General features: G+C 39.8%; 1 long non-coding RNA gene across 1 annotated transcript; it reads right to left on the reverse strand.

Moving 5' to 3' along the window:
• Nucleotides 1-405: 405 nt before the first annotated feature.
• LOC144512381 (uncharacterized) lies at nt 406-21,949 on the reverse strand. The gene is made up of 3 exons (XR_013500997.1): nt 21,305-21,949; nt 8,477-8,591; nt 406-6,860 (listed from the first exon to the last, which is right to left on the reverse strand). It is a non-coding gene; the product is annotated as an uncharacterized LOC144512381 (long non-coding RNA).
• Nucleotides 21,950-22,154: the final 205 nt, after the last annotated feature.

A 22,154-nucleotide genomic window follows, 5' to 3' on the forward strand; every position in this document is an offset into this window, starting at 1 on the left:
ACAATTCATTTACTGGATAATCGCTGGAACAGTGTCGAAGTACTACCCGATTTGCTAGATTAGTCAAAAACATACATTTGTGTCTCATTATTTTAGCCATAAATCGTTTTTTGTATAAAATGTACAATATCACAATATAAAGTATTCAGTATTGTGATATAAAATTACATACTGTATACTTTAATAGAGGATATTTATATCAACCACTCCAACGTGTGATTTTTTTTGTTGAGGAGTGTGAGTGTGTTGAGTTGTTGAGTAAGTAAGTAAGTTGAGTGTGTATTTGTGTATGTGAGCAGCGATGTAAGTCTAGGTAATGTCTGGTTCCAAATGGCTGTATTGTTATTTTATGTTGTTCGATGGTGTGCAAAAAATTAAGAAAATTCTAATAAACATATTGGGGGAGAGACACTCTGACCTGGATTATTTATTTATGGATTTGTAAAATCAGATTTTCACTTGTTTTTAAAATTTTAAATACATAATATTATGTATACTACTAACTATCCATTTTCTCTCCAGCCTTCAAACACACACCCACTGCACCTGAAGGATGGCGAACTGACAGAGAAAGCACGACGGAGAGGGAATGAGCGGAGATTCCTGTCTCGGTGAAGGTAAGTAGGTATCAGACTTCCTCTCCTCGCTCCTCCCAACAACACTCCATTGATGCCATGCAACGAGGGAACCCCATCATTAGCCTCACCGTCTGACCCACCGCTTCATGAGGTCACAGGGTCAGCTCCTCAACAGGCCCACCCCCACCACAGCCCCCTCCTCTGCCGAGGATGGGTGCTTATCTGCCAGCGTGTCTGCTACTCTGAGCTGACTTCACGGGAGTGTTATGTACGTAGTTGAGTAAACCGATACGCGTGTGCGTGATGTTTGAGGCAGCGAGAACGGACGTTGTCGCTCAGATAAGACATAAAAAATGAGTCAGCCATCTGAGACCGGCCAGTTACAATAGGGGTCATGCAGGGTCAGCGCCACGGCAACAGTGGCAGTCTGCCACACCTCCTGTGAGGGGCTCGTATTAATGTGCGGCCTGTCAATCACGTCATTACCTACAAGCCACAGATGGGATGCTGGGACATACAGTATAGCAGTGGTCTTCAACCTTTTTTAAGCCAAGGACCCCTTATATGAGAGAGGGACGGAGCAGGGAGCCCCTACTACATATTTTATAAAATTAAGTTGCATATTTAACTGGGCCTACAATAAAAGCCTAAAGCCTTTATACATACCTTTTTAGTGCACAGAAAACTAAGCTATAAAAATAATTGTTGGTATGATTTTATAAATCATGTTTTAGAGTTAAACATACATTTGCATAGTGAATCCTTAGGATGAACTGTAACTGTTGATGGCTACCTTAGTGACTACCTTACCTATAGGCCAGTAAGCCTATCATCAATGTCTTTTTTTCCACATATAGGATGATTTATATTTGCTAATAATATGTTGGATTATGTTAAGACATTTCAATTTTTTTTTTAAACTTTCAAAAGTTGCAAAGGAACTCCTTTCATTCATTTTGCCAGAGGATGGTCTAGTACTGTAAAAGTTGCCTACTATTTAATTAATTTGTTTCACAAGTATGGTTCCGATTTGACTTGACTGCAGACTTCTGTCCTATTGGCCCGAATGGCATTTTTCAGCCCCGGCCTTGGTACTGAGGTAACTTCTGTATGATGTGAACTGAACACAGTTGAAGAAAGTGTGTTCTCTTCCAGGAGAAATCCAATCCTGCAGTATGTGTAATTCAAGAACACGCTTTTTGCAGAGAGGACCTCTATCTGACTGGCAAAGAAAAGGACATGTTGGTCTGAAGTAAGACTGCTGAAAGTGAATCGTAATGCTGTTGCATCTTTTTGCTCCCTGAGCACCAGTTACACACACATTCACATAACAGAGTGGTCTATTTTAAGGTATAATATGTAACACTTTGGCGTTAAAAGGTTTTAAAACAACTAAACCTATGTTACACATTTAGTTGAGTTGTTGTGTACTAACATTAGCCCAAACGTTTCCAACAATCCAGTGAAATCTGTAATTTTATTCAAGGGATGGATTTCTGATTAATGTTTAATACAGCAGTGCAATGCAACTAAGTACATTTACCCAAGTACTTAAGTACAAGTTTGAGGTACCTGTACTTTACTTATTTCATTCTACGTTCTACTTCTACTCCACTTCATGTCAGAGGTTAATATAGTACTTTTTACTCCACTACATTCATTTATTAGATTTAGTTTTTTTTGAAGATTTAGATTATTAATACAAAACATACATCAACTAATGAATGATGATATATTATATTATAGGTTAGGCTACCCAGCGGTATATAAAGTAAAGTGATGAACACATTAACACATCAATAATTCTGTTTGTTTTTTTTTAAGATTATTTTTTGGGCATTTATTTGTAAAGGACAACTGAAGACATGAAAGGGGTGAGAGAGATGGGCCGTAGGTTGGAGTTGAACCTGCGGCCGCTGCTTTGAGGAGTAAACCTCTGTATATAGGCGCACACTCTACCAGGTGAGCTACCCAGGCGCCCAACACATCACTAATTCTTATCCAGTAACATAATATATATGATTCTGAAATGATATATATACATATACAACATAATGAATACTTTTACTTTTGTACTCTACTTTTGTAAGATTTTGAATGCAGGACATTTACTTGGATCCGAGTACTTTTGCACTCTAGTATTGCTACTTTTACTATATTAAAAGATCTGAATACTTCTTCCACCACTGGTTGTACAACATATGATATAATGTTATATTACAGTATATACATACAGCTAACACTAAGCAACAGTGTTATAAGTTGGCTCCATTCACTGGTTGAATTTTAGACCTCTGTAATATAAGAGGGTTTTCTGACTGTAGAGGGCAGCTCCTTTAAATGAAGCCATCATGCCCAATTCAATTATATTTGTCTTTTAGAAATCGTTTCTCTATTGTAAACTTTCTTTCCTCGAAACATCTTTAATACATTTTGCCATCCAAATGGCTGCGTGTGGCTGAATTTCCTCTTCCAAATTGTCCCCAAGAAATATTATTAAGATTCTCTGAGTTCTGATCTTGCTGTGTGCAGAGATGACACTATTATTGCACTGATATTTCTCAGCCTAATGAAATCTGCTCTGCCTCGCACCGAAGGAACGCTGTTAACTTTGATCTCACAATTAAGTCTCCATGAACAGCTAATAAAGCATAATCTGCTCGGTATCTGCTTGTCTGCGCCACAAGCACAGAAAGCCTTTTAGCATATCTTCGCTGCAGCTTCTGACTGACATTTTGTTGCTCCCGGCTGAAAACAGTGACTTATTTTTTATTTTATTTTTTTTATCACGCCCCAGATAATACAATCAAGTATTAGGGAGTTAAAAATCAAACTGGATCTGCATCGGTTGAGTGGCAGATGCCTGTGGGGCTTCTAGTTATTCAGTCTCTGTCTCCTTTTCTCATCCATCTCCTTCTACTTTTCACTAGATAGGTTGACATCCCTGAATACAAAAAAAAAAAGCACACCTGCTTTTGTTGCTAACTCCTCATCAGTCCTTTATTGTTGCCGGGGTTGTTTGGATATTGTCCGATCTTTCGTTCACTAAACACAGCGATGTAGTCATGACGTCACCATTCTCTTGATAGCTCTCATAACCTTTTTATAACATTTGTCAGTAATGTCCCTACACTTAATGACGGGCCAGAACAATCAGAGATTTCTGCTCTACGATAAGACCAATCAAAGGAAAATTGCACGCTTTTATTTTTGCGATCTGTACCCGTTTCCTCCCAAAAAATGACACAGGCCGAAGCAGACACACGGTAGCAGTTTATATGTTGGAGAATTGATAAGGAATGTTTTCCACATGAGTTTGGTACTGATTGGAGCGGAGTATTTTCCCCTCATGTTGCGAGGACTTGGGCCAAATCTGTTAAGCATGTACATTTGTGTGCTAACGTATATGTTTATAGAACTATACAATTACAGCAATAGTTCACATACAGTTTACACTTATCTTCCCTACCTTGAATATGCTTCTCTTTTTCATCATCAGACTGTTTTAAAAAGCCATCCAGGTTGGAATCCCGAAGCTTTTGGGTGATGTTAGACAAGTCATAATGTCATTTTGTTATTATTGTTGCTATAATTATTATGTTTTTCATTATTAATTAATTCATTAATGTGTTATTATATGTGTTTTTATTAATTTATGTATGTATTCATTCATTGCATTTTTATTTATTTGTATTTAATTTTTTATTGTATTTATTTATTAATTTATTTTTAATGAAAGATTTTTTTGGGGGCTATTTAATTTAATTTATTTTTAAAAAAAAAAAAAAAAAATTAATTATTTTTTTTATCTTTTATTTTAATTCTTTCAAAGTGTGTTCTTCCTATGTCCTTAGGACAATGTGTCTGTTCATATGGAAAAGAAGCACGGCAAGACCATGTTTTGTTATCTTCCAAATCAAGAAGCACTTGGTCAAGATGACTCAGCCAAGTAACCATAGCAACGCCACAGTGCCTCGCCAATGAGGTTAAGAGGTAACACTTTTAATCAAGTCCTCGTCGTACTCCTCAGTCACAAAAACAACAGCACTTCCTCTGTCGTCGAACCGCACACTTTTCACTTTTTCATCTTCCACCTGTTGTTTTCGTTGGAAGAAATACTTTGAGGTCGGGGAGATCTAACAACAACATGATCTGTTTTCATGGATAACAGTTTGAGATGGATATGTTTTTGAAGGAAGAGAAGCAGATAAGATTGTAGTGTCTAATGAGCAGTGGCCTAAGTTCATCTATTGGGACCTGCATGTTCAAAGAGTCTGTCTACGTTGGCTCGATGATCTTGTGTTTGAATGTAGTCACAGGGTTTGGAGGGAAACATTTAAGAATTGGCATTTTAATAAGTGCTTTTTGGAATTATTTATCAGTTTATCTGTTATCTCAGTGGCTCCCGCCAGCTGTGTATAACGTCTTAATGTGTTTCAGTTGTCCTCGGAAAGGTTTGTCTTTTTGTTATCTGTGATCATAAATAATCATCTGAATGGTTAACAGGACAAAACAGGATCTCTAGAAAAAGGTAAAGTATTCAGAATATCTGCTTTAAATGCTATTTAATTCCTTGTTCAAGCTATAGTGCCTATTTTCTGTCTCCGCCATGAGGAATTCTAAGTACTGACAACAACACTGTTGTTGCATCCACATGATACAAGCCTTCTGTGATCAGGCACCGCCCCCACCCCTCTTTCACACAGTTGCTAGTAGCCAAGGAGGACATGGAGGATTAAAAAAACATGATGGACTCTTCAGAAGAGCTAATTATCTTCACTTGATTTTCTATGCGCGAAAGCTGCCGGACGACATCATTTTCGGAACATAGCCATACTGAGAATTACGGTGAGAGTTGTTGTTGTATTGTGAACCTGAGAGTCTTAATTAGCTTTGTAGCAACTCATTTGGCAATAGCTTGAATGTAACGGACGTTCATTAATATAAAACAGTTACGCACTAAAGCTTCAAGAAAGTCTAAACTATGACATTGTAAAATGACTTGTAGTTAAAAGAGTAATTGCAGAGTTTTGCAGTTGCAATCAAACTACCGCTGTTGTGTTTTACCTTGAATGTGCTACTAGAAAAGACTTATTTGCCAGAAATGTACAGTGCTTTGTTAACATTTAAAAAATGCTTTGTTAATTGTTATCTCACAATTAAAGGTGCCCCTGTGGTATAATTTGCTTTTTGTTTTTAACAGATGAGAGAGAAACTTTGTTGTGGGTGCAAAAAATCAATAAAGAAATTAGAAAAAAGAAGGTGCCCCTGTGTAGTTAATGCATTGTGTGTATCCCCAAACTCTTCCTCATTAAATGTTACAAAGCCAATTTTGCGACTATATAAAATCACGCATTTGTTTACATCCTTGTATTCTAGCTTGCATTCTTTGTCTTCGCTGCCTTTGTTATGCTTCGATGAACGGTACCGCCACAAACTGTCTACAGCAGAATAGCGAGAAAGCGGCAGCAAGAATGTGTATCGCTTCGTCCGCATGCATCCTCATGCTCGATACAAACAAAACGGGGACCCGTGTCCTACTGGTGGTTAAAAACACCACATGGTACCTTTTAAAACGAAAACATTTGAAACAAGTTCTTTCGTGACTGGGAAACAGTACATTGACAAACATCTCTCAACTCAAGGACCCCTTTCTAACCTTTGCCAGAGCTTTCAACTGCATTGCAGTCTCAGAAGATCACACCAACAGAAAGCTGTTGAAGAAGCTAAAAAGTGGGCCTGAAGATGTTTCTTGTCAAATTTGAAACATTAAATGTCACTTTTGAAATAATAATAGCCTTGATAACTCAACATGGTGTTTTGTCTGAAGTTTAGAGCAGGGGTCTTAATCGTTTTTTTGGGCCAAGGACCCCTTAAGCAGGGACCCCCTACTACATATAATGTATAAAATGAAGTTGCATATTAAACTGGACACACAACAACTTGTAGGGTGGCTTAAGCCTTTATACATTTTTTTTTTTTGCATAGAATACTAAGCTATACAAATAGCCTAATAATTGTTGGCATTATTTTATAAATCATGTTTTAATGTTAAACATACATGTGGCCCAGTGAAGCCTTAAGATGAGCTGGATCTGTGGAGGGCCTTAGGGACTACCTTACCCATAGGCCAGTAAGCCTATCATCAGTGGGGATTCATTTCAAGACTTTTTGATTTTTGAAAAAACTTTCAAAAATTAGCAATAATTTGGAGGCCCCCTGCATGCTGACATCACTGTTGGGAGGCGTGGCTGGGCGTCCAGTCCAGTGTGCATTGATTTCCTGTGAATTCAGTGTTCAGAAAAATGAAAGTCTGGGGGCCAAAATATAAGCAACTACACCTATAACTCACTATGCAGCTGCTTTTTCAAATAATGTTGAATACAGAAATAAATCACGGCCCAAAGTGTGTGTGTGTGTGTGTGTGTGTGTGTGTGTGTGTGTGTGTGTGTGTGTGCGTGTGTGTGTGTGTACATTCACATTTTTTTAGGCTGACAACACAAGGACGTCATTTTAGCATAAATCTTTTGAACCTCAGTGTACATTTTAATTGAATGGTTGAATTTGAAAAAGGATGTAAAACTCTGGACCAATCCTCATGCGAAAAACAATGATTAAAATAGACAGTGAAAATAGCTTAAATATGTTGGCTTTCTCTGGCAGGGGCATATATTTCAACATATCGTCATTAGAAACTAATAAAAAATAATAAAAATAATTAGATGCGGCATGATTATTAACAATTTGGTGAGGTCATAGAGAACAGCCAATCCAAAATCTTTCGGCCGTTTTCTTTGATAAAAGTAATACGTGTTCTTCTAAAAGTTCAAACGGCATAATGGACCCATTTTCCTACAACAATCTTATAGTTTTATTCTGCTTACTCTTGAAACAATATCCCGACCTTTCATCAGATGTCTTGACTGCGTCAGACTTGATTTCGCCTGAGAGAAACTCTTCTATCTCCTCTGCCCTGTGGATCTTCTCTCTCCTTTATCAATTCTTTTTAAACATCAGCTTTTCAAAGGCTGTGCATGCGATGTGAAAGGAGAGCCGTTTGAATATTCTGAAAGCTTTCCCTTTAAAGACAGGCCCAAAGCATCATCTGCAATTACACTATTCATTGTCAAATATGTTTGCATATTCAATACGAAAAAACCTGCTGGATGTGGCTTAATTTAAGCAGCCTCATAGGCGACACGCAAACCCTTCAACAATGTGCTGGAGAGAGATACCTTATTAGCCTTATTATCATTATTCCTCCTGATCAGTCTCCTCCAAACAGATTGTTGTCCTTCACCTAACTTTCCTCTTTATCGTGTAGACACAGACCAAACAAACTCTACAGACGCCCGTGGCTCTTCTGCTGATAAAGAAAGTTGGTCGGTTGTAAAAATAAAATTTTGAGACCACTGATGCCAGGACTGACTGAGGAGTGGGTTATGTTCTGACAGGTGTGCCGTCATGTCAACCGAAAGGCAAAGAGGTTTTGAATTAATGAGACCAGGTGATGGAGAAAAAGGTGCCAAAGTGGAGCCAACACTCTCGCCTGCAGTTTACTGGAGGCCCGGTGTGCTTTTTATTTAAATAACTGCCCTTGATGTTGCTGATCACTAGGCTATAGGCTACTTAATTAAAACTAACAAGCAGTGCATTAACACCCTGCCTGCACGCTGACTCCGTCAACCTGGTTGTATGAGTGCGGCACCCTGAGGAGACGGGGGCAGGATTCCAGATGTGTAGAAGCAGAGAGTTGATTTAAAATGCCAAAAAGAAAGATGGCAGCTTTGTGCACCCTGATTGAAAGCAAAGACATTTCTCACTGTAAGTGAGAGAGAGTGTGTGTGTGTGTGTGTGTGTGTGTGTGTGTGTGTGTCCTCAGAATAAAGGCATCATACCTGTCTAGGAAGGCCAGCCTTGAGCTTTATAGACGGATCCTTTGATCAGAAAGGCCAGTTCATCTTCACCTTCTCGTGGACGTCGTCACTGGATGCTGATGGTGCGGCGGTCCCTCTGAAGAGACAGGAAAAATGTAATATGTCAGTTTCACCGTGCTTAACCCCTTAATTTCCTATTTCCCCCACTTCGCTTCTCCTTAAGTAGCTTTAAAGGAACACGCCGCCTTATTGGGACTTGGGAGCTTATTCACCGTATCCCCCAGAGTTAGATAAGTCCATACAAACCCTTCCCATCTTCGTGCGTATCGTAACTCTGTCTGACGCACCCACCGCTAGCCTAGCTTAGCACAGATCCTGGAGGTAACCGCTCCCAATAAGTGACAAAATAACGCCAACATGTTCCTATTTACATGTTGTGATTTGTATAGTCACAGCGTGTACAAATAACAAGGTCACATGAGACACAGACATCGTCTAACTGTATACATGGGAACTATATTCTCAGAAGGCGAAGCACTGCTACATGGGAGGAGTAATTAGTGCAACACCTGAAAAGCACAGTTGTTACTCTCTGCTCCTCCCCATGGGGCTTCTCAGGTGCTGCAAGCAAATCACTCCGCCCAAGTAGCAGTGCTTCGCCTTCTGAGAATATAGTTCCCAGTTTGTATAGGGACTGAGAAGCTGTCGATGTTCAAAAAGTCCTGGATCTTCGCAATCCTACCTACGGCACCTTTAAGCACAGTACATTTCTGATACTTTAAGACTTTTACTCAAGTAATATTCTAAAAGGACACTTTAACTTCTACCAAAGTCATCTTCTGGTAAGATACTTGTACCTTTACTCAAGTATTGCTTTCAAGTAATGTCATTTGGTCCAAACTTTTGGAAGACCTCCTGCTTCCTAGAGAATAATAAATAAATTAATTACAATACTGTAGTTTTGAGTAAAGAAACTAGCAACTCAGTTCTCTCAGAGTAACTCATCTCTACCTTAGCTTTCACATGGTCTTACTAAACCAATACATCACCATTAATTGTATAGTATAGATTAATAAACATAATCTAAAATAAGTTTATAGATATTAGTGAAAATATGTTGAGAAAAGTGGAAATCAAGTGGATTCCAGCTCACTGAATCAGAAGAGGTAATTGTTATGGAGAAAGTTTTGTAGCACAACTTCATTCTACCCCGTTAATCATCTCACGGCCCCCCAGAGACTTATCCTGTGGTCCTTTGGAGGGGGCCCAACCCTTTAGGTTGGAAACAAGTACTTCAAACTGTCATAAACTGCCATATATAATAATACATCAGTCACAGGGGGGCATTTCTTTCTGCATAAAAAGTACTTTTGATACTTTAAATAGCGAGAATACTCCTGGAATTTTAAGTAGTATTTTTGGTATGTTCACTCAGTAGGCTATATGTCAATATATGTAGTTTACATTTCCCAGTTTGGGATCAATAAAGTCCATCCATCCATCCATCGCAAAAATGATTTCGTTTTGGTGTTTCCAAGCACAACATAATGTGTCTCAGATGTGGTATATTTAGGGTTTTTGCTTTTGATAACCATAAGGAACAATACACATGCTCATGTTTTCGGTACTGTTGTACAACTACTGTGAAGACAAGGAGTATCTGTAACTTGTTTGAATAACTGTCTTGTACTTTAGACAATGGACTCTTTAACTATTTACACTTACACAATGTATTTAATTACAAGAATAAGACAAATAAATGTACCATAAAGTAAAAAAAATTAAAAAAAAAGGTATTAGGACTTTTACTTTAAGTTTTTTGTTTTGTTTTTTACATTGTGATACTGGTACTTTTACTCAAAAGTGTTCTTTGAAAGAGTAAGGAGTGATGAATGACTACATATTACTTTAGAGTAAAGTAACGAGTAATCCGCTTCCTCCAGAGTAATGAGCCCCTCCTCTGTGTTTGTGAATGACTTTGTGACGACCTCTGTTGCAAATGTCTCCCCCCGCCTCCTTATTCGCAGAAAATGGAAATGGCTTAGCACTACCGGCGTTGCCCCGGCAACCATCTGAGTCCCCCATCTCGCGGTGGAGAAATGAGTTCTGAACAGGCTCGAGAGAGGCAGGGATTAAACATGATCCCGCGGACGGAGTGTCAATCAAAACCACAAGTCTCCAACCTCCTTCCGTTTACAGAAAAAACACACACCGAAACCTAAAGAAGGTGTGTTTTATTTAGAATCATCCGTCTGAACATAACAGAAAATGCCACTGATAATGAATCCGGGCCTGCATGGAGCTGTTTTGTAAGCTATTAAAGCAGAGAACTCTTTTGGTTTTAAAAACAAATCCGTTATCCTGCAGCGGATTTAGTGGTGGTCGCTGTATTCCAATGCCAAGAGGCGATGGATTAATTTAATTAGCCTGGTGAAGATTAATGACAATGCATAGGCCTTCTGTAGATAAGCCTATACACTGTTAGAAAGGATGTGGTATTTTCAACACAACTGTGTGTTTAATTTGGGAAAGTTGGGAGTGAGGTAAAAATGGGTATAGTGCAGCTTTTATAATAATTCATCTTTGTAGATGAATCCAAATGATGACGTTCAGTATGTGTATCAGAGCATCACACTGAATTCAGCTTTTGTTAAGGATGAAATAGATTTTTTTCTTGCTGAAACATGGGCTAATATTCATGTTGATTTCCATTATTGGACCACGACATCACTGAGGATCAGAGAAGATGTATGCTATTATCAAAGAAAATGTGTCTCATAGCACACACTGACACACTGATTCATAGGGGATGCAACTACTGATTATTTTGGCCGATTCATCGATTAGTTGTTTGGTCTATAAAATGTCAAAACGGTGAAACATGTGGATCAGTGTTTCCCAAAAAGCCCAAGATGACGTCCTCAAAAGTCTTGTTTTGTCCCCAACTCAAAGAGATTCAGTTTACTGTCACAGAGGTGTGAAAGAAATAGAAAATATTCACATTTAAGAAGCTGGAATCAGAGAATTCTCTCTTTTTTTTCATAAAAATGACTCATAGCGATTAATCGATTATCAAAATAGTTGCCGATTAATTTAACAGTTGACAACTAATCGATGAATCTTTGCAGTTCTACTGATATGCTGTGCTGAAAAAGTATGACTAAATGTCGCGGGCCTTTAAGCACCACATGATTAGCTTTAGTGCTGCAGGTGTCTTTGCATCTTCAGCTGAACCCTCTTATCAAACATATGGCATTATAATGAAACAAAAGCTGTGTATAAAATGTATTTGCTCTTTATTTTACAATATCAAGAGTCCATATGATCACGTATAGGCCAATGGTTCCCACCCTGTTTGCCTTTGTCTGCCTGTCACTGGCTGTTTACGTCCCGTTCTACCAAAGAGAGATTTTTCCTTCTTAGATTGTTTTGTTTGGATATTTTTAAGGGGTCTGAACATGTCAGACAATCCGGTAATTCACAAGCAAAAAGCAAATCTTTAAACAAAGTCTGTAAAAAAAGAAATCGATCACCAGACCTCTCTGATTTATCTTGTGACCCATTTTGGGGGTCCCGCCCCCCAGGTTGGCTACCACTGGTGTAGGCTACTTAATTCACTGATAGTTCATATTGTTATTTCCTGAATTTTGCAGTGTTGTGCTTGTTATTACAACTGTCTCTATGCTCTTGACTCATTTTTATTAATGTTTATTTGTAATATTTCGGCTACTCTCTCCACACTTTAATAAATAAATCAAAATACATTTCTTTTGTTATTGATATGTATACTAAACCCCAAAAGACTGAACGCGTTTGGGGTTATGGTCACTGTAGCGTCTCAACAGCATTCCCCACACTTGCAGGATTTATTAATTGGTACAGTGGTGTTAAGTCACCGGTAATGTAAACAAGAACCATCAATTTAAACACATATTATTATTATCCTCCACTCAATTCGTTTTAATGAAATAATTTGCACTTTATTGCTTCCCATAGCGTTTACTTTGATGCTTTATTATATTATGTATGTCTCTACGGGCTGTAAGTTCAGTAAATAGTTCTGCAAACTCACCACATGTATCCGTTTTGCTAAAATCGACAACATGATCGATTATTAGATTTGGATCAAGAAACTACCATCTTCACAGAGAAAATCTATTCTTTCAAATAAAGGTTACTATTTGCCTGATGTCTGTTTTCAATCTTAATGACGACAGCTGAATTCCCAAGTTGAAAATAAAGAAAGAATTCCCCGGGAAAATCCCTGCTTTCCTGCAGAAGTAATCACATTACAGTAACGCATTACTGGTGCCAGGCTGGCAGAGAGAGCGAGAGAGGGCGGGGAGGGTGAGACCCCATGCAATTTGATATTTGCTTCTTTGACAGTCATTTAAAGGGGATCTGGAGAACCCGATAGCCGGGGACTTACACCCCTCCAAAGGCTTTCGGGACACTTTAGCCTGGCTCGGCTCGGCCCCACAGCGCCAGTGAGTCGCCAGGCAGGGTGTAAACGTTAAATGTTAGCTATTTGTTCCGTGGATTGCAAGGAAAACCAAGCCAGTCTTTCATTCATTCTGTTTTTTTTTTTTTTTTTTTTTTTTTTGGAAACCCTCCTCCCACTCTGGTTCCTCCATCTCTCCTCTGCTTTGTTTCTTTTCTCCACAACCCCACAAATAGTCATTGACTAAAGCGGCTTAGGGAGTCTCCTAATAACGCTTTAACAAATTAAAACCAAGAGAGAAGTTTATAGAGTGAAAAGAGGAAGGCAAAGGGAAATATTTAGTAATTGCTGAGACTGTACAGACAAAGACTCCTGACGCAGTGGAAAAGGAGGTTATCTGCCATTGTGGCAGTTCCTTATCAGTGGATAAATATTTGTATATCATGGCCAACTGGGGACTCTCTGCAAAACCCTCTGACGTGTTGTTGTGATTGTTGCAACACAGGTGATCTACATCGAGATAGCTACTGTATACGTCCTCTGTAGTGGAGCTGCACAGCCGCTGCAATGTGGGGGGTCGAGGCCGCTCCTGCAAAGCCATTTTTCAATTATGAGGTTAAAAGAGTGTGTGTGTTTTAATAAACGACTGCTCATTAAAGTGAGAGTACATTCCCCTGCAGATAACTGGCAGGTTGCATTGTGCTGGTGTCTCCTGGGAGGACTCCTGACTGGCTGTTTGTCCCCCAACTCCCCAGCCTTGCATCTCATTAAACTCATCTCCACATCTCTATCTACAGTATCTGGGCTGCAGCATCAGCCTCCCATCATATGGCCTGTGTCTGCACAGACAAAAGATTTTCTTTCAGGGTGAATTCATTCAGGCTATTTTAGAGACCCCCTTTTTAGGCAACAACCTATGTGATCTGGTTGTTTTTCTTTCTATATGAAATCCTCACTGGACTCCCAGTGGCCGCCCAGTCCAGGATTATTCTGCTCAGCCAGGAAAGAGGAGGAGGAGGAGGAGGAGAGGAAAGGGAGGGAGGGCTTGCCTGGATACCCAGCCGCCTGCAAGTGTCCATCCTCGGTTTATTTGACATGGCAGTGTCCCTGGGTATAAAACTGATAAACATCTGGTGGCGCTGCCAGGACATTGGAAAATGAGGGATTGGAGAGAGGCAGTGAAAGTGGCAGCAGATACACAAAATCATAATGAGAAGAAAGATGGGCAGAGAGGGAGAGAGAGAGAGAGAGAGAGAGAGAGAGAGAGAGAGAGAGAGAGAGAGACAGGGAGATGCTGATCAGCTAATTACAGCTGCAAATAAAATGCAAATTTATCCTGGCACGGTGAGCATGCCCAAGTTTAAACATAGCGCCATCCAAAAATTCAGAGCTGCACGGGCACTGTGCCAATGACGACTTCCAAACAAAGAATGATTATCCAATAAAATAATAATAATAACCAATATATAAATTATTATTATTATTATTATTATTATTATTATTATTATATTAGCTACTGCACATTGCATCCTGGTGGTTGTCAGCCTAAACCAGGCTACACTCCCACCCCTTTTAATAAAAAATAAAAAAAAGGAAAGATGGCACACTTCCCAACAACAGTGACACCACCATGCACATGATGCTACACATCCACAATCCAACAATTACAGTTCCCCACACACTGTAGCCGCTGTTTACGCAGGGGGCCACGTGTCCCCGCCTTGTGTAGTGATTAATGATACATCGCTACCCAAAGATTAATCATGCAAAATAAAAAAATTAAAAAAAACAAAAAAGATCTTGGAGGTACTCATGAGAACTGACTGCAGCAGTGGCTAGATCAGGAGGGCTCGAGATGGAGGGAGGAGGGCTGTTGGAAACGGATTGGCTTCATCGAATCTTTTTAGATGCAAATATTTTGTTATCTCCACTTTGCTGCACTGTTTTCAGTGTTTATGATTAATTATCTCTTCTTGGTGAAAAATAAATCATGCGAAATTAGGATCTAGCTGACTCCACCGGCGTAAGCAGAGATGGCAGGTCGATGCTGTTAATTTCAGGTTGAAATTGACACACTAATTATAGTGCAGAGTGCTGCTGGAACACTAGCAGGCAAGATTATACCTCTGTGCTTCTATTTTTTTTTTTTATCAGATCACCCCTTATATTTTACCAATTAAAAATCGTAAAGGCATTTCATTGCCCCGGGAAAAAAAAAAAGAAGAAGCAGCCTCTCTCCTAACATGGCCATCACTTTCCTCCATCAGATTCATTGTGATGTATTAGATGCAATAAATTATCCCATGTAACAAAACATGGCGAGCTGAAAGGCTGATAATCTGCAGAGGGGAGATAAGGATTCATTATTCCAAATCATTATGAATCCAGCGTTGGCTGTGACTTCTTTCTTAATCAGCTTCTGTGATCCTGGATACGTGAAGGGAGCAGATAAGAGCGGAGTCGTTTATAATTCTCCCCACCTCGGCCTAATATTTTAAAAATAAAATCGCAGGGAGAAGCCGCCGTAAAAAAAAAAAAAGAAAAAGAAAAAACACACACACACACACACACACACACACACACGCACACACACACACACACACACACACACATATTGGCTTAACGTTTGGAGGGTGCACAGGACGAGAATAATAAAACACATTGAGAAAATAAATAAGTAAATAGATAATACGTGGCCCATACATTTTTGGAGGTGTTTTGTCTCAAATTAAGGTCATCTTATTCGACACTTACAGCGAAGAATCATGTAGGCAGCGGAGAAAAGGGAGATATATATACGGCAGCATTTATTTCACATTTGGAGTGGGAAGTGTCTAATAAAATTTAGGCTACACCAGGAGGCTATAAAAGCGGGTGGCCGTATACGATTTACTCCGTTTAAATGCACTAACGGGGCAGAAAAGCCACGGTACAGGGGGGTGGGTTACAGATAAAGCGTTGCTCCACTGGATGTGGATGTGCAACTGCTCGATTTGAAACTGCGAAATGAACTCTAAAAAAGGTATCTAAAAAAGCTGCTGTATTTAATCAGAATATAAAGGTGACATTATGACTCCTCGCTCTATCTGCTGGAGAGATTATAAATATCTGGGATAGCATTGGCGGGAATAAAGGCCAGTGTGCGCAGGCTCCGCTTGTTATTTCGGCCCAGTGTACCGGAGGGTTTGTGCTTAGCTGTTGTCAGCCTCTGCTGTCACGCGGGAGCTCGCGTCAAATTCTACATTAATCACGCGATTTCACGGCGCACGCGGGAAGAAGAGGAGCGTGACTTTGGACTTTGGCATCACCCTCGCGCTCCCGATATAGCCCGGTTCGGGGAAGTGCATGCAAAACGGAGACTACCCCCCCCCCTCCCCCCATAATGTGATGCAGTGTGGCCTAGTAACGTAAGGTAAAGCCTAAACCACTTACAGTCTCCTTTTACAATTAATTAAGGATTGACTCCACAAAATCTGCACCCCTCCTCTTACAAAAAAAAATGCACGTCATTTCATATCCGCTCCTTTTCAAAATGAAAATCTATTTTTCCCTTTATGTAATTGTATCCCGACTGAACAAGACCAAATTGATTCTCGTTATTTTCCTCATAATTAATCTTTTTATTACACCTATAATATGCTGTAATTATCTGCGGAATAAATATGGTTTAGCCGTTGTTTTTCATTAGCTTATTATATCAAAGCAATCAGTAGGCACATTTATCACAGACGCATATTAGCCTACCTTCACCTTTCCATTGAAAAGGAAGAGCTAATCATTCCCAAAATAAGCACTTTATTTACGTCAAAGGCAGATTAATAAAGCATTACTATCTGGATGTGTTATTTTGTAATTCTATTTAGATATTGAAATACTAATTCCATAAATGAAAAGCTTCGCTTATACCCGGCGTGGAAATACTGAATTATTCATTGGTTTAAAAAGACACATTTGGCTGTGGACGCATGTATTCGTAAGTTTACACAACGACGTTTGCGCCAATTATCTTTAATTTATTACCTTAATTGAATTTCTACCCCAAAGATAGATTTGGGTGTGATCAGTTTACATTCTCCTTCGAAGAGTCAAGGCGCAACATGAGAGATACAAAGCCTGCAGCATCCTCTCCTCTCCTCTCCTCTCCTCTCCTCTCCTCTCCTCTCTCTCAGTGCATTTCACAGAGAGAAGGATCCGATTTGCTTGGTGCTCCTTTCAATGAACCATGGTGTCAATAAGCAGGCTAGCAGGCCTCTATGTGCTCCGGGTTAGTGGCGGATGCATGTGGAAGCTTCTTGCCGTTTTCAGAACAACTGCTGAAAATAAATAAATAAATAAATAAACACCAGGCCACAATGCAGCTCCGATCGCATTACCATACTGATATGGAAAGATTTCAGATTTTTTTGCTTACACATTGTTCAAATGTAGCTCTAATTGCTGTGGAGTTTGGCGCGGATCTTCGCTGTTGATTAGACACCAGCTATGGCTTCATCTTTCCTTTGTGGCAGAGGAGAGAAAAGGCTCCTCTTCCAGCACAAAAGGAGGTGCAACATTTTGTGTGTCACGGAGAGAGTGGAATATCTGCAGAGCGCTATTCTTATAAGTTAGCTTTTCATTCAATCATTGCTCAGGCACACAATATATCCTACCACATTCATCATATAAAAAGGTCCACGTTTGAACCATTAAAACGGATTTTTCGTATGTTTAACCACGTAAATAATTATGTTATGCCCCACATTTACTCCTCATTAACACCTGATTATAGGGGTGTATTTATATTTGGCTCATGGCAGTGGGCGTCACCTAAAATGGCCAGGTGTTAAAAAAAAAAAAAAAATCATAGAAAAAGTATAGACAAAAATAGCTAATTGCATTTGGGATCAAAAACTGGGAGTTTTTAATGTTTAAAACACGTAATAAATGATGTGTTATATTGTGCTATTGTAACCCTATAATGTATTCCTATTGGTTATACTGCTTTTAATTGGGTTTCTATTCCTCTAACCAGTGATGCGTTCAGACCCGGAAGAGATGGCGTGCACAGTAACCTACAGTTAAGTACGGTAAAGAGGCCGCCTTTGGTTGGCCCACATGCGCGTGCAGCCTGCCCGGTAGCCTATGTGCGCTCTTGTCTCTCCTCGCAGCGTTATATGATGATGTGACTCTGGGATAGAGGGCGCGCGCACCACCACCACCGCCACCACCACCACTGTGAGAGTGTTTTTTTTCTCTCCTTCGCCGTCCACGGCTCTCACTCTCGCACTCTCTTTCTTTCTGTCTCTCGCTCTCTCTCTCTCTCTCTCTAAATGCCATCGGCGCTTCCATCTCTATGTCACTCTTTCTTCACATCTGCAGAAAAAAAGCCTCCGTTCGTCCAGCGTCCACTACAGGTCAGTAAATATTTAGATTTGCTCTGAAGCCGGTACATCCTAAATGCTCTGTCCAATCGGCTGCCTTCTTCCCTCACTGGCTTTGTAGACTAAATGAGAGCTCACTGATGTCGCTTGTCTATATGAATGATGGGAAACTTTTGTGAACGGGCTTGCATTTTAGCTTACATGAAAATAAACGAAGTAAAACGAAAAGCAGTGAATGTGTGGAAGCTTCTCTCCTCATCGGTTGTGTGCACTTGCTTTAAAAAAAATTTAAAAATTAAAAAAAAAGAACGGGGCTGTATAGCGTTGAAAAAATTACTGGCTACAATATATCCACAACGTCCGCCATTGTTTGCCTTGAACGTCGTTGCTAGCTGGTGTGTTTGTTGTTACTTCTTTCACCACAAGCGGAATTAGCTTCGGTAATAATTAGCGATGGTCGCACGTTTCACTTGGGATTAATAGCCTATGTAAAAGGCTCAACGACAGCCAACTGCATTCCTTCAAATATGTCGCTACCTGACTCAAAACCGCCCCCCCCCCCAAAAAAAAAAATAAAAAAAAAATAGCGTAGATGAGGGTTTTAACGACATATTAGGCCTACCTACCGCTCAGGTTGGCGGTATAGGCTGAATCCCATACAAACCGTGAAATTGATCTGATTACCTTGCCGGCGGGTCATAAAAAAAGAAGTTGGGTTTGCTGAGCCTGCATCTCCACCCTCCCTCCCTCCGTTATTAGTTTCCTCCATCTCGTCTTTGGTCGATATGTCTTGATAGAGAGAGTCGAGCCGCAGTTACGATGAATAGGATGCCAAATGAAGGGCATCACACGCACACTGTCGTGGGCCAAGAGCTCGGTTATTTGCATGCGAAGAGCAGAACGCGAGAGAGACCTCGCACACCCTTGTATTGATCCCAAAACGACTAATAACTACGTTTTAATGCACTTTTTCCTGTTTTGAAAAAATATCCATACTGGTCACTATGGTTAAATGAAATTTTGCAATATTATTAAATTATTGTAAAACTATATATATATATTTTTTTTATTTTTATTTTTGTATAAAAAACACCACCGGCCTTGAGTGTGACAAAGAGGGACAGCAGGTATACTGCGATTTCATCTGAATTTCGCGTCAGATTTGGTTTAATTACTGGAGATGTCACACCAACTTTAAGATGCTGGCTTTATTCTGAGCTCAAATTGAAATCCAGGCATTATTTTGTGTTAATAACTCAGTGTCATGTTTAAACCAGAATGTATAAATTAAAACCAAAATATGTCTGGCTTTGTTTCTGCTGGGGATCTATATAGGCGGTATAAGAGGTGAAAAGGCCCTGTACTCTAAATGAAAGATTACATCAGTGCGTCTGGCGAGAAGCGATATAGACACTGATAAGATCGAGCCAGTCAATTGGCAGACCGTTTTGTTTTTTTTCTTTTTTTTTCGTTGGGAATGACACAAAATACCAAGTGCTACTTTTTTTTTTTTTACACTCGAAGAAAAAGCTGAGTTATCCGACAGCTTATGTTCTCATTTTCAATCATTCTAGGAAGTCAAGTTTCACGCGCTCGACAAGCAGAATTTGACGCCCTCATTTTGTTCTAAGAACCCGAGTTAGTTCTCATGCTGACAGAATAGCAGACCTTTTTCTTGAAAAGACTAGAAAGGTGACAAATGACTGCGGTGCTATAGCTACCGGTTTCAAAATGTACAAAGGAGCATTTAACCAGTAATATAGCCAATATATCACTATTACTGCAGCATGACTCGCCTGTAGCATTTTGAATCAGTTACTGGGCATCTGCACTGTACAGGCAACACATTGTACTCTTTTAATTATTTATTATTCATGTAGCCTATATAACACGTGTCGTGTGTGTGTTTTCATCCTTTCAGTTGTATTTTGCCATTTTATTTCTGTTATTATTATTATTTTTTTATCAGGATGAAAGGTTAGTCACGGCTATTTTTGGACAGATTACATTGAGATGAATCAAAGTGTAAGCAAAACACCAAAGCTTTTGATGATACAGGCCTTTATGAAATAGCAAACACACACACACACACACACACACACACACACACACACACACACACACACACACACTTTAATATTGTAAAATAGTATCTCTTGTATCTGCTCTTGTTTCTAAATAGCCTTTCTATGTGCTGCTATTTCAAATAAATTAAGAAAACGTTTAAATGTAGGCTATTATTATTAATAATAATAATAATAATAATAATATAGTAGCCTAGTAGTAGGTTAGTGGTGTATTATTACTATTATAATCTAATGTAGTAGTGTTATTATTGATGTGTGATTTTATCTCCCTGACCTCTGATTAATCAGCTGACGGAAGGAAATTATTATTTATGAGGAAAAACAATGACTGTAATTGCTGATGAGGACACATACAGGAAACTGGGGGACGATGTAAACACACACACACACACACACACACACACACACACACACACACACACACACAAATATAGACGTTATCTAACACATTTCATCCCACACTGGCAATAGAATAATCCGTTGGTGTCTTAAATTCCGAGACGCAATGTAAAAAAAAGATGTCTTGATTATAATCACGACTGGCTGACATAATATCACATATCTCTGCTGTCAAAACCTGGACTGGCCTGTCGCCTACTTTTATGAATCAACCTTCACGCACAACAGCTCTGCTATTTGTAGGCCATTAACTTCAAAAATAGACACACACACAGACACACACAGAAACACACACACACACACACACACACACACACACACACACACAGAAAAGGGGAAGGGAAGCCACTGATATTTCTCCCTTTGTGGCGACAGTTCTGGATTATAAATGACAACTTTTTAAGAGAGCCAGTCTTATTCGGTGCTGAATAAGCTCCGGCGTTATTGACACCGAAGCTTGGGAATCAAGTCATGGGATGGCTTCCATGTCCCCATTCTCTAAGCTTCGATACATCCAGTCAAGAAACAAAAAAACATAATCGGGATTTAAGGCTACATTTACCGTCATGTGTTGCCTCTGAGCACCTATAACGGGTACTTTGTGGATAATGGCTCCGCGATACTTTTCAAGAGGATAATTACACGAGTCCGATGACAGCTTGACAATGGCAGCTACAGCAGTTTGCATCCAAGTTCAGTCTCATGTTTGCCTGAGTGAGAAACTCTCTCTCTCTCTCTCTCTCTCTCTCTCTCTCTCTCTCTCTCTCTCTAGGTATAGGGCTGTCCTGGAGAGGAAAAATACGACGCTTTGCCAAGTCTCTCTCAGTCTGTGCTCCCACTTGCCCGGCTGAGAACAGCCTCTATATCAAAGAGGGGGAATAAACTGGGAATAATACGAATAAACCCTAATGGAGTCATCACCTAAACCTGTGGCCTTGTTTAAAACAAAATCGTAATCATAATTATTAAAATACAAAATTACGGCTATCTGACTGATCATCATACTATTGATTACTGACAGTCCATTTCATGCATTTTGGTGCAGCCAATGATAAACCGAGCCTACCTGATATGACTGTCACAGGATAACGCTGATACCTACTGCAAGGGCGTGCGCGCTCCCGCGTCTGCCTACCCACTGCGCGCTGAGAGAGGGTACATTTCCTGACTGTTTACACCGCGTTGACGTCACATCCAGTGGCGTCGCCGAGGCTGCTCTCTCTCTCTCTCTCTCTCTCTCTCTCTCTCTCTCTCTCTCTCTCTCTCTCTCTCACACACACACACACACACACACACACACACACACACACACACACACACACACACACACCTCTGCTATTACACACTGCCAATCTGAGAGAATATGGAGAAACCAAACTGGGCTTTAGACATAAAATACTCCCCCCTTTCTG

This window comes from Sander vitreus, chromosome 23, assembly GCF_031162955.1.
Source record: "Sander vitreus isolate 19-12246 chromosome 23, sanVit1, whole genome shotgun sequence".
Classification (NCBI taxonomy): Eukaryota; Metazoa; Chordata; class Actinopteri; order Perciformes; family Percidae; genus Sander; species Sander vitreus.